The sequence below is a fragment of the Erithacus rubecula genome (genome assembly GCF_903797595.1).
Source record: "Erithacus rubecula genome assembly, chromosome: 6".
Classification (NCBI taxonomy): Eukaryota; Metazoa; Chordata; class Aves; order Passeriformes; family Muscicapidae; genus Erithacus; species Erithacus rubecula.
In genome coordinates, this window is record NC_136688.1 from 39,375,831 (window position 1) to 39,403,157 (window position 27,327).

General features: G+C 40.0%; 1 long non-coding RNA gene across 1 annotated transcript; it reads left to right on the forward strand.

The window, feature by feature from the left end:
• The first annotated feature begins 8,038 nt into the window (after window positions 1–8,038).
• On the forward strand, window positions 8,039–26,626 carry LOC306803311. The gene is made up of 3 exons (XR_013774602.1): window positions 8,039–8,153; window positions 8,983–9,136; window positions 26,555–26,626. It is a non-coding gene; the product is annotated as an uncharacterized lncRNA (long non-coding RNA).
• The last annotated feature ends 701 nt before the right edge of the window (window positions 26,627–27,327 follow it).

Genomic DNA, 27,327 nt, shown 5'->3' on the forward strand with positions numbered 1-27,327 from the left:
CCTGCTGCTATATCTTATTATGGCATTAAAGATTTTGAATAATTTAGACTTTGAATACTACTCAGTTTGTCTCTCACAAGCAAACACACAGAGACACATATATGAAGTAATATATTCTCACCACTTGTAATTATGAGCCTTTATCGTAGCAATGGCTACACTGAGAAAACACATATTCTCATCACATCTGTGTTAGACATGCCATTTTATATACCTGGGCATGTGACATGGGCTGCACACACTATTCCAAACTGGGGACCTTTTGAGAGGGCCAGACATGCCCACACTCTCTGAGCATACTCTGAATAAGCAGATAAGAACAGCACAGGAGCTATTCTCTGGCCCTGCCTCCCAGTAGCAGCAGTCCCTGCAGCATGTGTTCCACTCTGACTCATTTGTGTCACAACGCCTGAGTGTGCAAACTGGACTTCAGTCAGTACTGTCCATCATCATCTGCTTTGCAACTTGGATGCATCCTCATGGTGCCTCTTGCTGCAACTTCCACTTCTGCTGCTATGGGTTTGGAAGACCTTGAGGAACTTAGACACAGAGTAGGATGGGACACAGGGGTTCTCAATGGCTAGTGTTTGGGGCTGCAGGACTCTCCCTCACCCTGTACCAAGGGAGACTGTTCTGTTCAGAACAGAGCACCTCTGCTACTTATTATCTAGCTTACTCCTATAGCAGAGCCTAACAAACACACATGTCGCCAACAAATAGAGGATGGAAGAAGATGAGCATACAGAGGAGGACTGCTTCACATTCTACACAGAGAGGATGGACAGTGACTCCACCACTTGAGATAAGGAGTCACTCTGTGCAAACAATTGGAGCCTGCCCAGGATGATGATGGGCTTTATCCTCATGTCCATAAGCACAGAGATCTGTTCACATTCCTGACTCCTGCAACCAGCTTTGCAGTGACAACAAAATTGTCAGCAGGCCAGCTCAGATGTGCTCAGGTCCACATACCCAAATGGTGCTGCCCTGAGACCTGTTGTGGTTTGACACTTGCCAAATGTCAGGCACCCATGAAAGCTCACTCCCCTCCCCTGTTACAGCTGGACGAGGAGAGAAAAATTTAACAAAGGGTTCCTGAGTTGAGATAAGGACCAGGACAAAACACTCTATGGGGAAAACAGGCTCAGCTTAGATATACAAAGTGAGTTTATCGCTAACAAAACCAGAGCAGGATAATAAGAAGTAAAACAAACTCTTAAAAATACCTTTTCTCCCTGCAACCCCTCCCTCCTTCCCACTGACAGCACAGGGAGACAGGGGGTGGCAGTCTTGGTCACTTTGTCACCCAAGGTTTGCTTCCACCGCTCAGGAGAGGAGTTCTCTTGTGAGACCGTGGGGTCCCTCCCACAGAAGACAGCTCTGTGAACTTTTCTGATATGGGCCCAATCTCATGAGCAGCAGTTCTTCCAAAACTGCTGCAATGTGAGTACCTCCCATGGGCAGACAGTCCTCCCAAAACTGCTACAACATGGGTCATTCTTCCACGGGGTGCAGTTCTTCTACTCCAGCCTGGAAGCAAGGCCCTCTCTCTCCACTGGGTCTCCCACTGGACCACAGCCTCCTCCAGGCATCCACCTAATACAGCATGGGCACCTCCCCATGGGCTGTGGGTGGGTCTCTGCATCCCTCTGGATTCCCATGGGCTGTGGGTGGATCTCTACATCCCCATGGATCCCCATGGGCTGTGGGTGGATCTCTGCACCCCAGTGGATCCCCATGGGCTGTGGGTGGACCTCTACAGCCCTGTGGATCCACTGGCCACAGGGGCACAGCTGCCTCACCATGGTTCTTACCATGGTGATTCCTGCAAAGGAATCTCAGCTACAGTGCCTAGAGCATCTCCTCCCTCTCTTTCACTGACCTTGGTGTCTCCATGTTGCTTCCCTCACATATTCTTGCCCCATATTCTCATCTGTCTGGAATTTAAACTGCGTCATTACTTTTGTTTTAACTTCCTCTTAAATATGTAATCACAGAGGCATTACCATCATCTCTAACTGACCCAGCCTCGGCCAGTAGTAGGTCCATCTTCAGAGTCATCAGGAATTGGCTCTACCAGACAGGGTGGAAGCTTCTAGCAGCTTCTCACAGAAGCCACCTCTGTGGCCCACCCCCCACTACCAAAAACCAGGCCATGCAAAAACAACACAAGATCCTAGGACAGTTATCCAGAAAGTATGCTCAGAGGGAAAGGGGCCAAGGGATTAATTGTACCTAATGCAGAGGGCCTTCAACAAAGTTATTCACAAGAGATTTCACTTTCTGACCTATAGAACCTTGCTGAGTACAAGGAAGAACACAAGGACATCATGACACAATGTAAGCACTGAACATGAGATTCCTGTATTTTCTGCATTAGGATATTGATTACAGTTTGATCAGTGCGATCTATCTTGTGGTCTCCTGGTCATGCTGTCCTACCAGACAGGGAGGCAAACATGAGTATTTCATCAAGCACTAAACTCCTGATGGATAGAGAATAAATGAGCTTTCGATCAACTCATCAAGGTTACCATGTCCTCCAAAACTTCTATACTGGGGCCCATGAGAACCTTTCCATTCAGAATGGATGCTGCAAATAGAGTCCTACCCAGCAACACCTTAAAAACACCAGGGTAGGCAGTGAGTCTGGCTCCCTAATGGGGAGACAAGTCAGAGTTTATTTTGTAGCAGAACTCACAGCATGCTCAGGAAGTGCATATATATTAGTAAATGGAAACCACCAATGGTCATTTCTCTTCCCATTTCTTGTAGTCACTCTTTTCACTCCTTGATTTCCCTCGTGACCCAGCCTTTCAGCCTCTCATGAGTGATGTCTTATTCCCCATGAACGTTCATGGGCTTCAGTCCCTAAAAGGAAGCCAAAGGCTAATTAGTGTGATTTCCCAGACACTGTGCTAATGTGCATTTGGTGGGAGCTCCCTCCTAGTATGATAGAAAAGCTTTTCTCCTATCAATGCAGTGCCCCTCTGGGCACTGTAGTGAGTTTCTCCCTCTACACAAGATGCCTATTTTGGCACAAACAAAAAGCCCAAAGGAACTTTTCCAAAAACAAATGAAGGTGAGGGGAACATCACATAAAGTAAGTGCCAGCACCTAAAAATTCTGAGAAACATAAGAGGTCATATTACTGTAGGGCAGTATTCATTTTACAATTAGCTCATTACCTTGCAAAAAGCCCAAAGACAGCAATAAACTATTTATCCTGAGCAAACAAATAACTGAGGATTTGGACACTAATAAGAACATAGCAGAAGGTTTGGGAGAGAGTAATGTAGAGACTTATTAATATGACGAAAAGGGACACAAACACTTTTACATTTTTCTATCTCTACTGCCATCAATTCCTGCTTCTCACTGTCCATCAGCAAGACACCAAGTTTTGGAAGGAAGCATCTGCACTTGCAAGGCCAGAACCCCTGTCAAGATATCTCTGGAGACCTGAAACTTGATAATGTCTAGCACAGGTTGAATCTTTATTGTTTGCCTACAAATCAAAGCAAGTTTTCCCTGCCCCAAGATCCATTAGCTTCTCCTTTAGTAGAAAACCTTTGCATAAATTAAGCTTGTATTTTGTAAAGATGGGTAAGGAATGAGGAGATCAGTATGAAACAGGGGTTCATGTATACAGATACGCACACAATAGAATAAGGCCTCTCCAATTTTAGCACGGTATCATGAACTATGCTCTTGCCTGGGTCAGGTAAATTATAACATGCCAGGTCAAGCCTAGTACTTCTCAAAAATATCAATGAATGTCCAGATCTTCCTCTTCAAACAACTATAACTTTAACTGGCAGATCATCCATTCCTGATGTAGTAGCCCAGTGTGGATACAGCTAGAAAAATAATTATATTTCTAATTAGTGTGGATATATGGTAACTGTATTAAATTAGAACTTCTGATCTAAGTCAGAACACAAATTAGTATTTTGGTCAAAATTTAGAACTTTTGAAAATCCCACCTAATATGGATAATAATACCATATATTGCAACAGAGATCCCAATTAGCTTTTTAATATTAAAAAAAAAAAAGAGCTGCCACTATATCTATTTTTAAAACTCAGTTATTTTAGTGTCTTTGAATAAATTGACAATAAAACACTTAATGATCAACAGCACTACATAAATGCTAGTGAACTACAGAAGATAGAAACTAATAGAAATTGCAAGATAAAATGATTCCATTTTACACTTGCCATATGTGGTTTTGTTTCCAGCCAACTACCAAAATAAGTAAATTGTTTTGTTATGACACTATATTTCGTACAAAGGTCTTCAGAAATGTCACAATTTATAGCAACTAAAAAGTCTGAAAGGAGATGATCAAGATAAATTTTTCTGTTTTGAACGTCCTTGCTAACAAAATCTATTATACTGAACACAAAAGCCCTTTAAAATATTATTTTGCAACAATTAGCCTGCTTATTTTGTTTATCGATCTCCCTAAATACTGCCAGTGAAACAAAGCTGATGTCTGCCAGGGTTGTTTTTAATCAGTTGTGCTTTCTGAGTCCCATGTATCTATGTACATGCATCCTGCCTATTACAGTCTCATCTTACTGGCAGAGTTTTGCATTTGTCAAGATCTGGTCAAACAGAGTGTTAGTTACCTAACACTTGATGTTATGATGTCTTGGTTTAGTTGTTTGTAACTGCCAAACTAGTAATTTGAATTTAAATTTTCTGTGCCATTGAGCCTCAGGCTGATACATTTTACAATGTCAGCATAGATATCTCTGTCTTTTCTGATGAATAACTTACAGACAATGATATTGTTTTGTCAATGCTAAAAAATTCTTACACTTGTTTGCATAAGGTTCAGTACCCTGATGCTTCAGAACTGCATAGCAAATGCTAGAGTAGCCCTGGTAGAGAGAAAATTTTTCTTATGTGTCCTAAGTAATTTGTGCTGGAAAGGTGGAAAATAACTGGACATAATAGAGATTAGGACATAAATTTATTGATCATTTCATCCATGAGCACATTGTACTAAAGGCTGAGCTGGGCTGATGGGGAGTTCCTTTCCAAACACAGGAGAGAGACTTTAGAGAGTTAGAGCAGAGGTTCTGTAGCCATTAGGCACTTAGAGTACCAGGACACGGCTTCCCAAGTTCCACCATTCCTCAGGTGTCAGCAAACAGTCATGAAATCCCTTTACAAAGTGGTTGTCTCATTTTGCCTTTAGAGGATGGTTGTAATAAAGCACAGATGCCTGTTGTTAAGGTCAGTTTGCTCAAATGGTAAAAGTCTGCACAAGCATATCTAAGTTCCAGGTCTGCTAATGACCTGATATGAAACTTACTGTGGTTCCACACGATAGAATTAACACAGGAGATTACACATAAAGAGATTTTATGAACAGAATATTGTGACTACAAAGTCAAACACTTCAAAATTTAAAATACTAAAATTCTTATTGCCATGAAACCTTAATTCATTCTTTTCCTGTTCACATAGAGCACAAGATGAGCAACAACATGGTCAAAACTGTGGGTATAATCAAGTTCCAGGAAATCAGCTGCATAATTTACCTTGTACTTTACAGAGGATGCTTACTTAATTGTTGCACTGAAGAGGACTATGCAACCTAAAAATAAGGACAGTTATATCAAGTTTTTATCAGCCATTCATGTACCATGCAAATATTTTGAAAAATAAAATCTAGTTTCATGAGTGATGCAAATCCTATCATCTTCAAAAGTGCTTCATGATGCATGAATTTAGGGCTTTTGTTTGCCTGTGTTTTTCTCAAAGAAAAAGTAAATTACTTCCTGTTTCAAGGAGTGTGTGATTGGTACACCCTGCCCAAGACTTCTGATAATATGGTTAATATACCTAGCACCATTTTATGAGGCAAAGTCATTCTCTGTGACAGAGCAAGTTGTGTATGAGTTCCCTTTCCCCTCATTATCAGGCCCTGAAGTTCCTGTGAACTAAATACACGAAGCAAACAGACTTCTTTATCCTCCCCTTGCCAGTATCAAGATTCCTGGGCATCAGGCTGATTACGTCCTTCCTTACTGGCCTGGAAGGTCCCAGGTCACAGACATTGTCACAGGACAGGGAAGCCTAACAGCAGCACAGAGAGCACTGTCTACAAAATCAAGCAGTCACAAGTCCTAAGTGGGGAACTTGAACAAGAAATGCTTATAGACAGCAAGACCCGTGACCCCCCCATGGTCAAGGATGTGTCCACAGTCATTTGCTGCCTCTGAGGATTCAGTGACTTGGATTCTTTATGTGATTTTTGAGTCTAGGTTATACTGGTTATATAGACACTGCAAAATGTGTCTAAGATCTAGTCTGATCTGCAGAGGTCTTGGTAACTAGAAACCATAACCTTACGTAAGGGTCTAGGCGATTTGAATTTCTAAATTGTATTCTAAATTCTGTATTAAGCTATTTATAAATTGTACTACATTGATTCAGCTTGTAGAAATCCTACAACTCTAATAACAAATTCAGTGCTATAATAGCCATAATACCATACTGAGAAAAGTATTAATTGTAACTACAGTTTTGTGCGATCATCACTGTGCCAAGGGCCCCTAAAATAATAAGAATCAGTCTGTCCCTTTAGTGTATGGCAGTGCTTTAGTCCCATCAAAATTAGTAATAAATTATAATTATTGTGCTATGTAAACCATCAGCTTCATCCCCAAACAGAATTTGCAGTAGAAAAAAGTGTAGATACTAGGTTATTCATACACTGCCTACATAGCAGCTTAAGCCCTGGAAATTTCAACTCTAACATATAGTGACTTGGATTTCATTTCCGCCATTCTTGGTATCACTTTTCTTTCATGGAATTATTGCTTTCACTTACAGTGGTGATTATTGATTTTACGTAAGTCTGCATGCAAATAATTAAACTGATCATTCTGGTTTATACATGATTGATGAACATTAAAATCCAGTGCCTCCTGAAGCTTGGAAATGTTTCTCTCCTAGTGATGTTACAGTTGATCTTGAATTGGTCATCTGAAGTTTTATAATTTCCATAATGTTGTTTTCATCTTACTCACTATTGAAAAGACTAGCTGTTCATAGATTATCACAGTAAATTTTCCAAAATCAAAATCCTGGGTTCTTCTTCTGGTAATAAAATAGGCACTCTTTGAAATAACCAACTTTCTTCCAATAAAAAATGTGCATATTGAAACAACTGATTTTGTTTGCCTGACCCTTGAGGATTAGGTACCTTAGCTTTGTGTACTGTGCCACCAGAAAACTAAATGCCCCAATCAGAATCTCAGAAAGGATTGGTGGTGATCTGCACAAAGATGCATAATGGGACAGAAATGTGAAATGCTCTTGAACCCAGAGCTTGCATCTTAAAGGCAAGAACTCAGAGTCCCAGGTTAGTGAGTCCTGCCCCTTCTTGTCTGCCGTTTTTCTGGAACCATAAATCTTGTGCTCATTTCAGCACAAAGGCAGAGAGCCAACAGGAAGAAAAGCACTGTCCCTACCTCAACCAGTTAGTTAACTGTTAGGGTAGGTTCCCAGGGAGGAAGAAGATGGAATAATTGAACCTTCTTAAGCAAACCACTGGCTTAGAGAGTAAGACAAGAGCTCTGGCACAAGGTAAGGTAACCATGATATAAAAGGCGGTTACACCCTACAATCTCATTTGAAGAAATTAGGTATGATTCCTTTTGTAGTTTTCAGGCCTGAAACTATTGTATAGTATAAAAATCCATTGTTAAACAGTTGCAATATTCCTACCCAGAAGTGGCAGTATTTTAGCCATGAATAAGCAGCCATCTGGGATATATGCAACTGGAAAAAGGGGAGAGGATGTGATTATTTATGAAATATTTTTCTATCACTAGGATGAATGACAACAGCAAAAAGTAGCATTTTTTGCCCATAGTTTCACATGCTGCCTAAAAAACCCCAGGTAAATAATAATAATAATAATACCTTTCCCTAACTTCCTTGTTCTTCCCCCTATGAGCAAATGCAGAAATTTACAATGGGCTTGGCTTTGCTATCTTGATAAGAAGCCATCTTCCCAAGAAGAAAACAAGAAAATTATCAACAGAGTGTATTTTTACTTGGTGCTATGATGCTTTTCATATTAAAGTCATAAGCTCTCCCTTAAAAGCATCCATAATAAACTCAACAGGTAATTTGTATTTAAGGTTTGGCTCTTTCTCTTTTGACCATCTTTAACAGACATTTGCTTTTAAATTAACCAGAGGAATGACTATCAACTAATACAGAACCACATACATTCTCTTACTCAATATTACCAGATACTTCAAATATATATTTTTTTTTTAATATTTGAAAATGCAGTCATTTTTTCTTTCACTTTTTTTTTTCCATTTCACTTGCATTCTCTTTTCTATGAGCCATAATAATCAGAGGAGTGGATTGAGAGCTGTCGCATAGAGACAGCCTCCCTCTGTACCTGCCCTGAATACTAATTAAGTGCTTCCAGTATGCAGGCTGGGACATGGATTCAGTCTTACAAGACAGCCCAAGGCTGAAAATGAAAATGAAAAGCTCTAAACCACACTCAGCAGAATGGGAAGCATAAGGCTGCTGGGATGTTGTATTGTGAAAGTTACATTCATGGATACAGTGAAAAGGACTAAAAGAATCTGCTGTGATAAAAGATGCAATGGATCAGGGAGATTTCTTAGGAGACCTGGGTATGAATTCCAGTTTTCATTTCATCTTCAGTATCTGCCATCTCATTGTTCACTCCCTCTTTTATAAGTAACTGTTCAATATATTACATGCAGTAGGAGTAGTTAGTGTCGTACCTTGTGGCTCCCCACTATTAACCTTTTGTCATGTGGAAAATCTAACAGTTCTGCATTTTAATATGCATCTAATTCATAAAAGTATTACCTCATATCTGTGATTTTAATAGCCTTAGGAACTTAGTCTGAAGCTTTACCTGTGAGATTCATGATTAGTGAAGATACAACTCTTTTACTGTGTAGTACCCCTTCCCAACATGAACCAGCAGAGATCCAATGGGAAGACTGAAAACATCAGGCAGCCAGGAGTTTCCTGTGCAATTTCTGTGCAAAGAAGCTCAGACCAAGCAAAGCTAAAGCTGATTGTTGAGCTGAGGCAGAATGCAACAAGGGAGAGGTAAGGCACTGCTCTCAAATACTGTATAACTTGGTTATGGAAGACTGAGTTTGCTTCCTTGTTCAAAATCTCAGGAGTGAGAGATTTTGGTTATTTACATTTTGTTTCAGTTGTGTCTGTCTCTTGCCCTGGAAAATAAGCTCTAGCTTCTCTGTTTTGCAAGCAGAAGCAGCTTGGGGTTCAAGTATTCTCTTGAAGTAAAAGAAGATGACATTTTTTTCCTTCCAGCAATGAATGTGGAAGAGCTCTGTTAATGTGCATGTTTACCACATATCCAGAAGACACAAATCTCTTTTGATGAGCTGTTGGCAAACCAGAGCTAGGGTAGAAACGTCCTACCACCTTTGAAGTGGAAAGATGCTTGGATGTCACAATTTCTAGGGACTCTTTTGGGTATAAATCTGGCAAGTGGACTGCCCTGGAATGAGAGATACCATCTGGATAAGCCTATTCTGATGATGTTTGATTCCTAAAGCCCAGGATTGGATGTCCTCAATTTTTTTTCTTTAAAGAGAAAAACTCCATGAGAAGGAACATGGTTTGCCATGAAACTGATGCTATAAGATCATTCTGGTGCATGAAGAAGCACTGTAGCCTGGATGACAGAAAAGGGAGCTGGTTAATATAAATGGTTGACTATAGCACACTGATTGCAAAGTTTTCTCTGTGTTGGCATTTTTCGCCTGAGAAACATGGAAGTTCAAAAGCCGTTCATTACCCTTTAAAGATAGGGGAAGTAGACAGAGCAATACCCCCCTTGGATTATCTGAGAGTTTCTCAGTCTGCTCAAAACCAAAAGAGAAGCATATGAAGAGATGGAAAATCAGACAAACACCCATTGAGAACTACAAAAACATTTCCAGGGTGTGAAGAGGTGAAGTTAGAAAAGCAAAATCTTGCTCAAATTGAAGTTGCCCAGAAATATAAAAAAAAACCCAGAAGTTTTATTCAGGTATGTAAACAACAAGCAGCAACAGAAGGAAAATACTGGCCAATTGTTTAACAGGAGAGGTGAATCCTTCACCAACAACACTGAAGAGGTTCTCAATGCTTTCTTCACATCTGGCTTTACCAGCACTGTTGGGGTGAATGCCTTGGGAACAAAAATCCAGGTTATGCAAAACACAAAGCTATCATCAGTAAAGAAGGAATTGGTACATCAGCTATTACAGGAGCTTGATCTACAAATTGATGGATCCTGACAACAATCACTCAAGGGTAAGAGAGCTGGCTGATATCATTGCAAGGCTGTTCTCCAAATCTTTGAGAAGTCATGGAGACCATAGGGCATCCCAGAAGACAAGAAGAAGGCCAATGTCACTCTCATCTATAAGAAGGGCTTAAAGGAGGATCTAGGAAGTTATAGGATCAGGCCCTATCAGTCTTACTTCAGTCCCCGGGAAAGTTATGAAAAAAATTACCATAGGGACTATCACAAGTCAGATGAAACGTGATTGGGAAAAGCCAGCATGGATTCACCAAGGGCAAGTCATACTTGACAAACCTGATCACCTTCAATGACAGAAAAACCTGTTCAGCAGTTGTGGGGTGAGCAGTGGACATTGTCCACCTGGATTTTTCCAATGCTTTTGAAATGGTTTCCCACAGCCTCCCCCTAGAGAAACTGATGTGATCTGTGTGGTGGGTGGGGAACTGGCCAACAGGCAGCACCCAGAGGCTGGTGGTAATTAACTCCCTTTCAAATCAACAACCTGACAAGTGTGGCTCCCCTGGGGTTGATATTTGGTCAAACACTGTTTAATATCTCCATAAGTGATCTGTAGGATGGGATCAAGCGTCGTCTGACAGAGTTTGCCAATGATACCAAACTGATTGGGAAAGTGGACTCTTCAGAAGGGAGAGCCAACCCTGCAGGAAGATCTGGATGGGCTGGAAAACTGTGTTAAGAAGAACCGTAGGAAGTTCAACAAGGACAAGTGTAAGGTCTTGCACTTGGAAAACATAATCCAGGAGTGCAGCACAGGCTGGTATCTACTGGGTTGGGGAGCAGCTCTGTTAAAGGGGTCTGGGAGTCCTGGTCAACAAGAAGCTTAATTTCAAAGAAGAGTGTGCTACTACAGCAAAGAAAGCCAACAGGATGCTGGGTTGCATCAAAAAGAGCAGAGAAAAAGAAGTCATTCATTATCCCACTCTATTCAGTGTTTGTCAGGACACACCTGGAATGCTGTGTTTAGTTTTGGTCCTGGCATACAAAACAAAGATGTGGACAGGCTGGAGAGGGTCCAGAAAAGGGCCATAAAGATAATCAAAGGGCTGGGAAGCCTTCTGTGTGAGGAAACTTTAGGAAAGCTGGGTTTGTTCAGCATGAGAAAGAGCTGAGAGGAGACTTTATCATCATGTGTCAGTATTTACAGGGCAAAGAAGATGGAGAGTCCTTTTTTGCAAGGAGTTCCATGGAAAAGATGAGATAATGAATGCAAGTTAATCTTGGGGAGATTTCTGTAAGATACAAGAGGAAAGTTGACACAATGTGAACAATCAACCATTGTAATAGTCTCCTCAGGAAGGCTGTGGATTTGCCAGTGTTGGACAGTTTAAGAGTGCTGGGCCATCTTGTCTAGAACATGCTAGGCCAGATGATTCTCAAGGTCTCCTTCCAACCTGATATTCTATGATTCTATTATTTAAGTGTTGCTTGGGTTTTTTTGATTGGAAGCCAATCATGATGTTTGGAGCAGGCTAAAAGAAGAACATATTCATCAAAGAAATTTGGTAAGTATTGGATCCAGTCTTTGATGTGTTGATGGAGAATGCATCAAGTCCAAACTTCAGATGCTTATTTTGTACTTTAAAGTTTCCTTCTCCGGTACAGATCATATCCAAAGTGCCTACCATTCTTCAGTATAAAATTAACAAAATAATGTAACCTGTGTATTCTGTTGTGGACATAGCTTGATCTTCTGTCTACACTAAATTTTAGAAGCTGTCTAAGCACATGCAAACTAGAGCCCTTTTGAGACCCCAAGTGGCCTCTGTCAAAGAAAGAATCTGAAACGGGGCAAAAGAAAGTCTTACTTTAACAGAGATTCAGAAAATAATGTTTCCCAGAAGGCATAAACTACCCTACCCTAAAGATCAGTAAAACTGATCTTTAATAAGCAAGTCCTCTAGATATGCACCTGCAGACATTAACAACAAAGATAAGATAAAACCATTGCCAAGCATTTAATGATAGCCTAAGGACTAATGAAGATCTGAAGGATTGCAACTTGAAAGGCAATGGTCACTGCCCACTGAGAACATGATGTACTTTTTTGTCTTACTGAGAAATAGGTGGAAATTATTCAGAAGCCTAGAGACACAATTCATCTTGAATATTGAAAGGATGCACTACTGTTCTCTAGTAAAGCATGCAGAATTTCCTTCTACTGAGGTATTTGTCCTAACTGCAGAAATTTAAATCCAGTAGATACATATATTGTGCATGGGCATTTGGGAAAAGAATACTGGAATATAAACTCTTTCTCCTGGCAATGTCTTCTAAGAGTGACATTTTCACAATGGCCATGTATTACTCTTCAAGGGTTTTTTCACAGACAAAGGCAGTTCATCACAGAATACTCTGAATTGGAAAGATGAGGATGATTAAACCAAACTCTTACATGAAAGGCACATACAGGAATCAAACCCACAACACTGGCATTAATAGCACCATGTTCTTATCAACTGAGCTAATCTCAGGTGTTTCATGAAAAAGATACCAGAAGCAGAAAAGGACAAGACCTTTGGTTCTGTTTCTAGTCAGAATCCTTACTCTTTTGAACCTTTCTAACCAAATAACTCAAAGAACAAGGCAAGACAAAGCACCATCATGAGAGAAATAAAAGCATCTTCTCTTTGGCTTTAGATCTCTCACTCATAATCATAAATACAAATATATCTATATTCAACTTTGTTTCTAACTTTGGATATCAGAGGCAATTTTTATTTCTTTTAGAAGGGGCAAAAAGAGGGACAATGGCAAGAGGGGTTTGGGTTTTTGCATTCTTTCTTAATTTGGTCTGACAGATTCTTGTTGTCTTTCAAAGTAGCCAGTTTCTCAAAGAGGACTGCTAACTGCTGTTAATCCCAGAACTGGAAAGATTTCCAGCAACAGCCAAGTTTCATTAAAGCCCTGAAAACAGGCTGTGAACTCAGAAGCTTTCAGCTCTTCCTAAAAGTTGCCTGCCTTGGGCTGAGGAGATCTCAGCTAATCCAGTTTCTCAGACAAACAGAAAAGGAATTCTCATTTCCCTATTTAAGTTCTTATACAAGTCCAGTCTCTGAGATATGAGTCAGAAATGTCTTCTTAGAGAAACCATCATGTCTAAACCATCATGTCTAAAGGCCATCAGCAGCACAAAATATCAAAGGAACATTGAGGAAATGTTTGGACACTTCCCTAGATTTTCTTGAAAAATTCCAGATACTTCTGAACCCAAGAGCCAGCCATGAACCACAGTGAGTCTGTCTGGCCATAACTACTCAACAATTGGCAGCTACGAGTATCAAGAGAGCCAAAGAATAAACCTTTCCTCCAAACATGTTCAATTGTTTGGACATTGTCTCTAGGGGCTGATGATACTTCTCTCAGTTTTAGATTTGCAATCTTGCAGCCAAAACCACAACAAGACAGGATAGAATGCAGGAAATAAATCAGATGCCACCCTTTTCTGGAAATTATTTTTCTGCAGCTATTTGGCAACATTTTTAGGTTTGTGGACCGGAAGGTTGTTAGACTGAACAACTCAGGAGACAAGGATGGAACAAATTTCATCATTGGAATTGCTATGCACTCCTGCCCATCTTCTCCCACCCAGTTTAATATCTATTATCTCTCCTTTAGGGCTTTTTAAAAATTGTCTTTGAAAAAGCTACACAAATGTTTGATTGAGGAGACAGCACTGGATATCTGTGCCACCACATTTAGATAAAACTTTAATGAATGATATCTTCAATGATTCTTTAATGTTTAGAATATGAGCTAAGATTCCTATTAATATTTTCTTCCCCAAAATAGTGGTGTTCCTTGTCCTCCCATAAATTATTTCCTGGTCTTTTCTATCTTTCTTGTGTTTGTTTTGTGTCCAAAAAAATGTTTGATGCAGGCCACAACAATCCTCAATTTGCACAATGCTCCATGAGCCAGTAACCAGAAAGCAGTTGCCTTAAAAATTCAAAACTAGGAAAAGTCTGTCCAAAAAGAATACTGAACCTTCCACTTTCCAAAAATTACTCTGCGTGCTGTGACACAAATGAAAGTCACACTCACCCTCTATGCTAATTTTTTTCTCCACAACCCTAATTTTTTAAATTGACAAAGTAAACCAATGAACAAACTAACCTAAGGCATCTGGTGCCAGCATGTCAATTCCACCTGGTTAATTCTACTTGTCCACTTTTTGTTTTCTAGAAGGCACGCTTAATGCCACCTTTTAAAGCTTTATACAGAATGATTAAATTTACACATTTGGTGGACAAAATAAAGACCTTGCTTTGCTTCTTTTTCTCCCCATGTCAAAACTCTTTCCCCCTCTTTCTGTATGTAAGAAAAAATGAAAAGGTTTTAATGGATCACTTGCTGTGAGTACACCTGACTATAAATACATTCCCAAGGCATGTCACAAGCCAGTCTGAAAATCATCTGCAGAAATATTCCCCTGAAAAAGGATAATGCCTGACTTTCTATGCACTGACAGATATACAAACAAGGTTTCGTGCCAGAGGAATGGGTGATAGAGGAGCAGAATCATAGCACTAATGCCACAGAATGCCTGAAAGAAAAATGAAGTCAGAAAGTGAACTCTAGAGCTACCTGAACTTCCAGCAATGGCTTCAAAGGTGTTCTCTTGCTTAAACATGATTTTTATTAAGTATAGTTTCAAAACTAGGCCCTCAACTCTGAGGCGTTTATGACAGAAAGATGGGATCTATCAGTTTCAGAAATTTGGTGACCTAAAGTTGTCTTTAAACTTTGACTTCCCTTACACAAAGTAGTCATTTTCCTGGACCCTCATTTAGTTCAGAGAAAATGATTCCTAGAGATGATAAGGCAGCAGCAACTGATTATTTGACATTTCCTTCATAAATACCTCCAAAGACATCAGCTGCTGGTGATGGTGAAACCTTGGCCAGGCCAGGTTAAGTGGCACATTGCTTGAATGATATGGTCAGTCTAGATGCAAAAAGCTTTAGTCCCTGAGATAGGATCCAAGTTGTTGACTAAACAGATCAACAGATTCAATAGACTGTTGGAGCACCTTCTCTTCCTTTCTTTGCTCATATTACAGGAGTTGCTTTCCTTCATTTTGTGGGAGTCCAGGGTTTTTCCCTGGCTCCTTTGGGGGTGCAAAAACCCACCTGGCAGACCCCTCAGAGACCCCTGAGTGCTGCCCAGGAGCTGCAGGGGCTGGATTTGGCTCCTTGGGAGAACCTGCCCACATTGAGAGAAGAGACACAGAAAATAATGATGAGTAGAGTGCAAATTAGAATGTTAGAACGTAGATAAATAGGTTTCCTTGAATGTTTATGATAAGGGACACGTGGCCAAGATGGAGAATTTGGGGGGTGGACACCTTTTCCTCCTTCTTCTCCATGTCATCCATGTTGAGTGACACGTTGGCACTCTTGGATTGGTTGGGGTCAGGGCTGGACCATTTAATAAAATTGTATTGTATTGGTAAAATTTTGTAAACATGTAATACGTAGTACTAACTATATAAGATAAGCCCTGCCTTGACCAGGCAGATTCCACCATGGATGCCAGGCTGAGCAGACCGCTGCTGGCCAGGCAAAGTGTCCCAGAGATAACAAACAATAAACTGTCCTTGGAAAAAGAGAAAACTGTCTCTGGCAGTCTCTCTTCGGCAGCTTCGGGGAAAACCAGGTTTTGAACCACCTTCGTGTCCCTCTGGGGTGATCTCGGGGCAGAGGAGGAACCCCAGACTGGGACACCTGGCGTCCCTGGCTGAGCATTGACATCTGGCATCCCCCTGGCTGGGCAGTGACATCTGACGTCTCTGGATGCACCGCCGCCCACAAAGGTGGGTGTGGACCCCCAGAAGGGCAAGCTCAAGAAGATGCACAGAGATGGAGGAGACCCCCCCAGGCAGAGACATTTGGCACGGACTCTAGTGGATCCTTGTAGCCTGCAAAGGCAGGTACAGACCCCCAAAAGACAGAACTTCAGAAGAGGCACGCTGTTGAAAAGGACTTTGGAGGAGATTTATGGCCCTCTGCCAAGAAAAGCCGAGTTCCAGACGCGAGTCGGAGAGGAGGTGTCCCGGGAAGCCTCGCTCCTGTGCACTGCTGGTCGGTTTCAGGAACCTCCGAATCGATTTTGGACGGATTGCTTTTGGGTAAGATGGTTCAGAATCAGACACATCATAGGATTCCCACCTAGCCATGAGCAGGGGTTGGGAGGTTTTCGGATGCCTTGCAATCAGCAGGCAGAGAAAGCAATTAAAGTTCCTCAGAGACTGGGGAAGGATTCTCACCTAGCTATGAGCTGGGGGAGGGAAGTTTATGACTGCCTTGCCAGCAGCAGGTGGTTCAGCAAGGGCCTTGCCATCAGCAAGGCCAGGGAAAAAATTAAGTTAGAAATATTTCCAAGTGAGTTGCAGGACATACATTTTTGCTATTTCACCCCTTCAGAAACCCTGACCCCAGAAGGCGGGAGGGCGCTACAGGCGACTCCCCGGGCGTGGGGGACAGAGGGGAGGGGGACGGGACCACGAAAAAATGCGGGCTCGGTGCCGCAGGGATGTCCAGGGAGGGGCAACCTGCGGGGACTGGGACGCAGAAGGACAGGACCATGCGGGCGGCTCTCAGCCCAAAGGGGGAAGGGAGCGGCAGCCTTCACACTGACCAGGACAAAAACAGGAAAAAAGCGCGGATTCGGTGCATTTAGCTGCAAGGGATGTCCAGGGAGGGGCAACCTGCGGCAATGGCCGGGACGCAGAAAAGCGAGAATTGTGAAAAGACACAGACAGACCTGTCTCCAGCTGTCAGAAATGCTGGGGGAGGAGATGAATGCCCTGTTTCAGGGAAACCTGAGTTGTCCACATTAGAACTGGCAGATTCTAATGGGGAGAGAAATTTATGCTTTTTAAGTCAAAGGTGAAAAAATTAACAACTTTGAAGCAATTGCAGGCAGCTGCCCGGACAGAGCCGGACAGAGCAAACCCAGGCACAGCAGCATGAAGTCACCAGCCCAGGCTCACCGAGAGAGGGGGGGGAGGCACAGCCACCCTGCTCCAGAGGCTCCAGCAGCACCCCCGCTGCTCCCCCTGTGCCTGCACAGACCCAGTGCTGCAGACGGGAGGGGAATGGGGGATGGAGAGAGGCCAAGAGCTGCTTTTTATCTATACTGTGGAGAACAAACAGAACAAGGGAACAGGATAAGAGAGTCAGTTTTATTTTCAGTTCTTGTATGTTAAACTAAAGGTGTTTGTTTTTGCATTTTTGTTAAAAAAATAGCTGAAACTTTAAGAATGGTAAAGGTATTTTAATAGTATTAGGTATTTTAATAATTGAAGGTATAATAAGGTATTTTGTATTTTATTTGAATATATATCACCTATATTTAGTGATTTGTTATTGGTCAGATATGAGTGGACATTTATTTAAATGTCAACATTGAGTTTTAATTTTCCTATAGTTAATGGTTTTAGAGAAGCCAGTTTATAAGTATTTGCAATATTGTCAATATAAATCAATAGATTTTGAGTTGGATTTTAAAATTTAAATTTAGTTTCTGTATTTAATTTTAAAAACACTGTAATAAGATTGTATGAATTCTATATTACAGAATGATTTTGTTTTCTGTTTCATTGTTTAATTTGAAATCTTTCAATACTTTAAGTAAGTTTTGGAAAGCCTCCAGATATGTCCTTGAATCAAATGTATGAAGATAATCAGCTAAGTTGTGAACTTAATGTTTCTTTATTTTCCTTTTATTAATTCTCTCTTTTATTTTGGCAGGTCTTTTGTGACCTGACACTTTGATATCTTATGGTTTTGAATATTTTGCAGAATTCCAGAAAATTATTTGAGCTTCATTCTCAGAAAAAAAATTTAATGTTATGGTTTTCCTGAGTTGTTATTATAGAAGCACTGCAGTGTCTTGCCATGTTCAAAGTATCTTACTTTAAAGATGAATTTTAGAGAAAATGATTTGCTAGAGGAGTTTGAATTCTTTTTGAAATGTTTAATTGTAACTTTGTTGTTAAGAGTTGTGGTTTATTTCTTTAATAAGAAGATGTCAGGGAGTTCTCTTCCAATTAGAGTTTAGGCTCTGGCCAAGCCTTAATTCTGACTGAAAGAGAAATTGTGTAAACCCAGGTGTTTTCTGCATCAAAATAATATTCCAATCGTTTGGATTGGCAATTTGACTTATCAATATAACAGCTGAAGCTGACTTTGAAGTGAATTTGGTGTTCATTTTCCGGAGATGACCATCTAATTCCTCATTGAATCAAGGTTTGTCAGCTGTCTGCAGACCCTGAGGTGATGACACAGGTTTTTTTTTTAAAATTGATAATTATCTAATCTTGTAAATGTATGCCTGTTATTTAAAGTATTGTTAATTATTGTATTATGTTTACTTGCAGAAGATTGTAAACTTTGGGTTTGTTTTCTTTGTTAGATAATACTTGAAATAATAGTACAAGGGAAAATTTTCCAGTTTTGATCAAAAATATAGAGACAGAGAAAGTTGAAAAGCTTACAAAGTAAGCATTTGGGGGAAGGGTTCTGTTTGTGTCTCCACAGAAAGAGGACGGAGATGTTTGAAGCCTGCAGCAAGATTGGAACACCACAACATATAGCTTCAGTTGTCAAGGAGCAAATGACGGAAGTTCTTCAAGAACAACATGAAAAGGTTTTTGCAAATTTCAAGAAGAAAAAGAATCCATCTAAAGGACAATGCTACGACTGTGAGGTTTTGGACATTTTAGGAAAAATTGTCCTCAATCCAGAAAGACTTCCAAGCCACCAGAACTTTGCCCTAGATGTCGCAGAGGAAGACATCTGGCAAGTGAATGTTATTCTCTGACGGATGTGGACAGAAAACCATTGCCACTGCCAAAAACACGAAGAAAAGTGCAGGACCATCTTGTGCTACGACAGAAATGATGGCAGTGCAACAAGGAACAGCAACAACACCGGCACAGACAATACAGTTGTCGGGGAGCGTCAATCTGACTCCCTCAGCAGGGCGTTAGGGGACATCCCCTGTGACAGGGATTTGCTGCCCAGGAACGCAGTACATCCTGTCAGCTTCAAAAATGACTTGTTTTTTTGAATGAAGAATCTGCATCTATACGTACAGGACTGAAAGCACCGTGCCGAAAGAGACAAGATTTTTTGATAATAGGCAGAGACCGGTGCAGCAATTTTGGACTGACAATGTATCCTACTGTTGTTTCAGTAGACTGTTTCGAAGAGATGACAATTTTAGCAAGGGCTCTTCGACCCCCATTGACAATTCCACAAAATACTCAACTGGCAAAAGCGAGTTGCATCCATTGGAGCATCAAGCAATGCTGGTGATGGGCGAAGGGCATCCACACTATAATGACCATGTCGAAGTACACGCGTTATGGTTGAAGTACATAACCCGTGAACAGCCATTACTTGGGACTTGATATACCATAACAGGAAAACAACCATCACAAGGATGGTGAACACCGGACATGACAGTGATTTCATATATTTTCTGACCTCGAGAATGGAACTTGATTGTACCTTTGGATCAAATCACAGGCATTGGAGGAAGTTTTGTATGCCTCCAAAGTGAAAATTCAATAACATTCACAGGACCCGGACAGAAGACAGCTATTACTCGTGTAAAAGCCATTCACTGTATGGGGAAGAGATCTCCTTTCACAGTGGAACATGTACCTGACAATGGATTTTTAGTAGGACTTACTGTGGCACTCGCCACTCCACACCGATACGTGGACTCTTTACCATTCCATTTAGTAGTGTTGGGAGAAGAAACACAGCTATATGGTTTGATTTTTCATTGGGACGAACACAAAAAAGACACTCTTTTAATTATAGAATGGGTTTTCCTATCTTACAGATCTCCAAAGACAATTCTTACAGATTCAGAAATGACAGTACAAGTGATAATAAAGGGAAGAACAAGGTTGATGACAATAATGGGCAAGGACTTTTCAATGAATAATGCCGCAAGGACCACAGATTTCTACAATACCAATGAATCAAAAAATGGATGAGGCAGCAGCTTGGCCTCAATCTCAACAAGTAATACCTTTGAACAGACAAATTCCTACAGAGACACACAGACCTGCAACAGCAGCTCAAGATACTTTAGTTGATTGGACAAATATTCGAATGGACTTGACAAGAAGCAAAAAATGTCCTGCAATTGGGACTGGTGAAATAGCCATACCAGTGAATTATGACCCACAAGGACAAAACCAAAGATGGCAAAAATTAAATCATGATTTAGTTAAAAATTTTATTAAGGCAATTAGAGATTATGGACTGGAATCTTCGTATTTTAAACCATTTTTAAAAGGTATTCTCAATGAATATGACTTGACTTCATGTGACATGAAATCTCTTGTGTTATTGATACTTACTGACACACAAGGACTTATATGGGAGCGCAGATGGAGAAGAGCTTTGAAGGAGCTGCGAAAGAAATACCAAGGTGGTGCTCATGCTAACCTCACCATGGCAGAATTAGCAGGAGACCCTCCTCACAATGATCCAGTACAACAAGCCGCCAAGATTCCAAGGGGAGTGTTAGCAGACGTCAAGGAAAAAGGATGTGAACTTCTCTTCAAACAAGATTTAAAAGACTTAAGGACTGACAGTGAAAAATGATTGTTTATATGCTGTTGTATCTTATTTTTTGTCAACTGTATTAGGTGAAAAAGAGGATTTACCAGTGATGTAGCCAAGGGAGAGTGTTTGGGAAAATTTAGCATGGACAGTGGGGTTGGAAACAATTTGTTTGAGGCATTCCAGGCAAAAAAGCCATTTTCAACATGTCTGGTGGGATTGACAGTGAAAGAATGGTCCATTCCGGAGGGCATCCCTTCATGGGTGATGTGAGTTGTGACAACTCCTGTGAATGGATGGCATGCGTGGGTTCAATTTCTCCCTGTGGCTGTTTCCAAACCAAAAGAATTAGAAATTTTTGGTTCAACAATGGATTTTGGAATTGTATGTGATGTTTTAGGGGGTGAAAAAGAACCAAACAATGGATGTTACTCCGAATTAGAATGTATATAGCAATTATATTGTAGTCTCAAACAAACCATCCTTCCGAGTTTTAGCACAGTTATTGTGCCTGGATGGTCTGTTTGACCTTTTTGATCTTTTACCTTTGTAAAAAGAAATTTTGAAAGTAGGTTTTTATATATTAGTGGAGCTTGTTACTATTCTCATTGCTTTGCCATGCATCATCCCATGCACTCGGCATGCCTTGAACAAAGCTGTGAAAAGGGCTCTGGACAAAACCATGAAGGAGGTCTTTTTGCTGCAAACAGAGGGGGGAGATGTGGGAGTCCAGGGTTTTTCCCTGGCTCCTTTGGGGGTGCAAAAACCCACCTGGCAGACCCCTCAGAGACCCCTGAGTGCTGCCCAGGAGCTGCAGGGGCTGGATTTGGCTCCTTGGGAGAACCTGCCCACATTGAGAGAAGAGACACAGAAAATAATGATGAGTAGAGTGCAAATTAGAATGTTAGAACGTAGATAAATAGGTTTCCTTGAATGTTTATGATAAGGGACACGTGGCCAAGATGGAGAATTTGGGGGGTGGACACCTTTTCCTCCTTCTTCTCCATGTCATCCATGTTGAGTGACACGTTGGCACTCTTGGATTGGTTGGGGTCAGGGCTGGACCATTTAATAAAATTGTATTGTATTGGTAAAATTTTGTAAACATGTAATACGTAGTACTAACTATATAAGATAAGCCCTGCCTTGACCAGGCAGATTCCACCATGGATGCCAGGCTGAGCAGACCGCTGCTGGCCAGGCAAAGTGTCCCAGAGATAACAAACAATAAACTGTCCTTGGAAAAAGAGAAAACTGTCTCTGGCAGTCTCTCTTCGGCAGCTTCGGGGAAAACCAGGTTTTGAACCACCTTCGTGTCCCTCTGGGGTGATCTCGGGGCAGAGGAGGAACCCCAGACTGGGACACATTTCTTCTGAGAATATCAAAACTTCTGCACTAGAAACCCCTTAACTGTTCAGTGTGAGTGAAAACACACATAAACCCCTTCCTGGTTCACTTTGCATTCATATTCTCCCACTGTGTGAAAACAGGAAAGTAGCTCCTTCATCTTGCTTGAACTAACAGCTGTGACTTGTTAGACTACTAGAAAGAAAAGCTCTTTCTGTTCATAGTAGGGGAGGCTATAAAATAGCAAATCAGGGGTACAGGGCAGGAGGAATACATTCCTCCCAGGGAAGGCAGCAAGAAACTAAAAAAGAAACCAATAAGACAAGGAGGTGGCCATGGCATCCCTATAACTTCTTCTAGTCTTACTTTATGAGAATTCTTCCGTTGAAAGATTCCATGAAAAGCACTGTATTGGTCACACCTACATGGTCTTTCAGGAGAGGTCCTCTCTTTTCAGGGTTAAGTGGACAAAGGGTCCATTTCTGGATACATCATATTATATATTCTGGCTACATCTGAATACAATGTATTCTGGATCCCTTAGGGAAAGGTTTTCAATGCCATATCCCATTAGCAGTTTTTAATGACATAAAGGCAGTATCTGTGTCCTGGAACAACAAACACTGGGAATGCATGTGCAATATTGAGAAATGTCAAAATGTCAGGAAGCCACCCTCAATATTTTTTTTTTAAAATAACTTAAAATTTTACAAATTTCTTTCTTCCATGAGAAAGGTTTCTTCTGAATACCAATGTCTAGTGTGACTATCTGAAAATAAAATCTCTGATAAATAAATTGATTTCATTGCATTTAAATTGTAAGTTTAGTATCCTTCACTGCAGTATTTATAAATAGGTATAACATTTACCTCTATGCAAATGATTGGAATATTGTGATAGTTTATCTCAGGTTTTTTAAAAACAGACTGAATATTTTACCAGTAGCTTGGTTATTTCAAGGGTTCTGTCAAAGCTAGAAAGTGATAGAAGGTAATATTTTTGTCCCATTAGAATTGCTCATCTGTCCTTTAAATTCTTCCTTACACCTGGCATTTGGGCTGCATTTTTCTTTTCTGGAAATAAAAATACTCATTTGTCTTAAATTACAATGTGAACTACTACACTTAATGTTTTCCTTTACTATTTATCTGGTTTGGAGTTTAATCGTTACAACTCCTTTTAAGGTAGGATATGTTTTTATACTTCATATCATATTTAATAGTATAGTCATAATAACAATAAAAATCTAAGATGATAAATGTTAATGTCTCAGGACAATGTGTCTTAGAAACAACTCTCTGCAAGACAATAAAGATTATAAATTTCTCTGTCCCATAATTTAAATCCAAACTCTCAAATGCAGAAAAGCATATAGCAGTACTAAACAGCAGTTCAGGGAGTGATGAAGTACAGCATGCCTAGCTCAAACTTTAGAGGGAATGCAGTCAGTCAGCTGGTAACTCATCACAAAGCTGTAGTCAGAAATTCAATTCTTGAGAAAAATGCTACCAAATGGTAATAAAATCAAACAAGAACTTGGGTTTATGCTTCATCAATAAAACAGCAGTTTCAGAATCATATCAATATCTTATTGTATCAATATCATGTGTCAGTTCAATCCTGGAACACAGAATGGAGAAGTACACTACAGGCACAAGAACATGCACAGTTTCCATCTTCCAGAAATCACATCTGAGTCCCTCTATAATGATAGGGGTTTTGTTAAGCTGAACTCAAATGACATTAAAGTGAAATACCCTTCATACAAGGAAAAGCACCCTCCACCTCATTCTGCTCCCTCGAGAAGATCCTTGCCAACTTGACCACTAAAACAGTTTTCATTCTGACTTGAAAGCAGTGCAGAAAAACTAAAAGCCCATCAAAGTTCATCTCATGGCCAATTTCATCAGAGAAAGCTGAGAGAGTGCAAAATATTTAAAAAATGAAATTATGCTACCAGAAAGGAGTGAAGAAAACAATATTTTTTCTCCTCTTCCCCAGGCAATGAACGGAAACTCAGAAGCATGTGATACATTAATAAATACAATAATTACGTACAATTTCTGCTGAATGCTCATGATCCAGCAAGAGATAAGGAACTTTATCTATTAAGAGGGTATAGGTGGGCTCAATCCTCTGTCCTTGCACATATCAGCCATAGAAACCCTTGGAACCCATTCTGAAACCTGGGTTTGAGCAGACAGTTGATTTGCTTTCCTGGATGTGCCTGATATCCACAGGACAGAAACCACGCCAACACTCAGCTTTTCCTTTTGCCTGTGCCATTGTATCTCATTACCAGCTTTTCTGGCTTTATTCTGTTTTACTTAATAATTTTACAGCAAAGCTTGTGCTACCAAATACTTCCTGACACAGCTGTATATGGAGAGCAAACTTTCCTTTAGTGCTCTTACAAGAATGACAGAAAACCAAATGCACAACGCCTCATTTCACAAGCTTTGCTTTTTAACTTCATGACTGTCTTTAGCCTGCTTTAAATGTACAAAGCTTCACCTTGTAAGCCATTAAGATTCCTTGCACCCATTACTGTATCTGGGAGACAGTTCCAGAAGCTCATTTTTCTGATGGCTTGAGAACTTCTTTCACTTCCTGTCTAAATGCATTATTGATTAATTCATATCCATCTAATCTTATCTTTTAACTTTAATTGTTCTTCTCCCTACTTGCTGTTTACCCCCAAATATATTTCTAGATTGCAGTCATATCCTCTTTGAATCTTCCACTTGGTCAGCCAAACCAAGCCATGTTCTCGTAACTCCTCTTAACAGACTTTTTAACTATTCCATTAAAGGTCCTTGAAGACCTTTCCTGGGTTTGTCCCAGTTAAAATTCACTTTTTTCTCCAGTAAAGAAAGTCAGTCTGATACCAGTAATCCCGACAAGATCTAATATTATTTTGTCATAATTGTATCAATGTTTTCCAATATCCAAGGAGAAATCTGGGCTTGACATTTACAAGGCTTTCTTTATGCCTGAAAAAATACTACCAGTGCATTTATCTTATTAAATACAGAGGTTTAACTTCCTTCATCCCTGCTGACCAATGAGCCTTCAGATCACAGCACAAGGTCCTAAATGCATGACTTGGCTGTATTAATTTTTTTCTCATTGCAATAATTCCTGCTGTCATGTCATTCTTCCTATCTCATAGGCAGATTCTTCTCAATATTACTAATACCTCCTAACTCTCCATTATCTGCAAATTTCACATGTACAAACTGGGTTTTGAATTAGGGTCATTAATGTGAAATGAGTAAAGAGAATCAGTCACAAGATGAATTTTGAAAAATACCAGAAATAATTCTCTATGTTTTTACAACCTCTTTTTCAAAAAAACCTCACTGTAAGTCTTCAGATAGCTTTAAATTCCTAGTCGTGTCCTCTCTGCTTAAATTATGATTTCCATGAACAATTTGAAATGTTTTGCTTAAACCCAGATACATCAGGTCCACTACAGTGCAGTTTTTGAAGAAAACCCTTATCCTATCAGAGTAAGATGATGTTTGTCTGACATCTGAATGTAATTATCTTTACTCTCCATTTATTTCTCAAATCATGAAGACCACACTTATAAACGTCTTCTCATATTTAAATACAGTAGGTCACCAAAAGAACAAAAGTACATGTCTTATATTACCACTGTGGTTAATGTGATAGAAGAAATGGTCAACATAGTATAAAAGAGTATAAAGGAAACTCTATGAACATAATTTGGGTCTGTGATATTAGAAGAGTATTACTGAAATCAGGAAAATATTCACAAGAAAGTCTAATTCCCACCACTGCTTCCTACTAGAGGCACCAAGATGGTTGTAATTTTTCCCTTTAGTGGGAAGAAAAACTTATTACATTGGTTTCATTCCTTATTTCATGAACAGAGGATGTGGAGGGAGATGTTGTAAAGGGAAATGAACATCTAAGTTTTATGCCATGAAATTTTATCAAAAAAGAAAGTGTATACCATGTAAAATGTAAGTTCATACACTATAAACAGACGACCAGATGGATTCACTGATTTGTTATATTTGCTTCTTATTTTGTATTGCTTTCTTTTTACTATTACTATTCCTTGAGAAAAGCCCATTTAAGGGCTTTTCCTGAGGCAGTGTATGTCAGAAAAAAAATATCCCTATGCCATTATATGCATCTAAGAACAGGGAGAAATCACTAAAATCAAGTTCCTATTCTCTTTTATTCAGAGAGTTATGGCATTTCTTCTATCTGCATTTTCAGCTTACATAAATGTGAAATAAAATAGAAAGTTCTCACAGCTCTTCAATCATAGTTTTCCATCATCCCTGAGACTGGAGAACCATGTACAAAATTTGGAGAAATGGTGTCTCTTCTTTAATTCCATCAAGCTCTGCTCAGCCAACTTAGCATGCTTGGACAAACACGGTAACCAATCAATCTGACAATTAGTTAAACATAATACCCGTTAAGATTTCTTCCAAGTTAACCTCAAACAGAACAGAGGAATTTGGTCTAAATAATTCTTTTGAATGTGGAAGCAGACCCTGAATGAGGTATTTTTCTTCCACAGTATTTTTAAAGCACTCTATAGCCATGTCAGAGAGATCTGCCTTCAGGATACTCTCTTCCTATTGAACTGCCTTGGCCTCTTTCTCACTCTCTTCGATCTCACTGTTACCATTAAAGGGTGATAGATGTTAAAGATACACGCATTCACAAGCTTGTAAATGACAGCAGTAGTTTTGTTCATATATATTCATTAGGATAAGTTTATAATTGCATGACCATAGTATTTCCATGGTACTATTCCACTGCTCTATCCAGGCAGTGCCATTTACACGTTATTTATTTTCCACATGACTTCGAACATCTAAGAACACGTAATTGGACTATTTCATAGCAGTTTGGAGAAAATTTGTTCAGGAAGCCTACATTTTGTTTCACTCCTTCTGAATGCATGACTTAAATTCTTTTGAGGTATTTTTCTTGGCAAAATGTTAGGGTTTTTTCTCTAAATTCATAGGTCAGAAAAG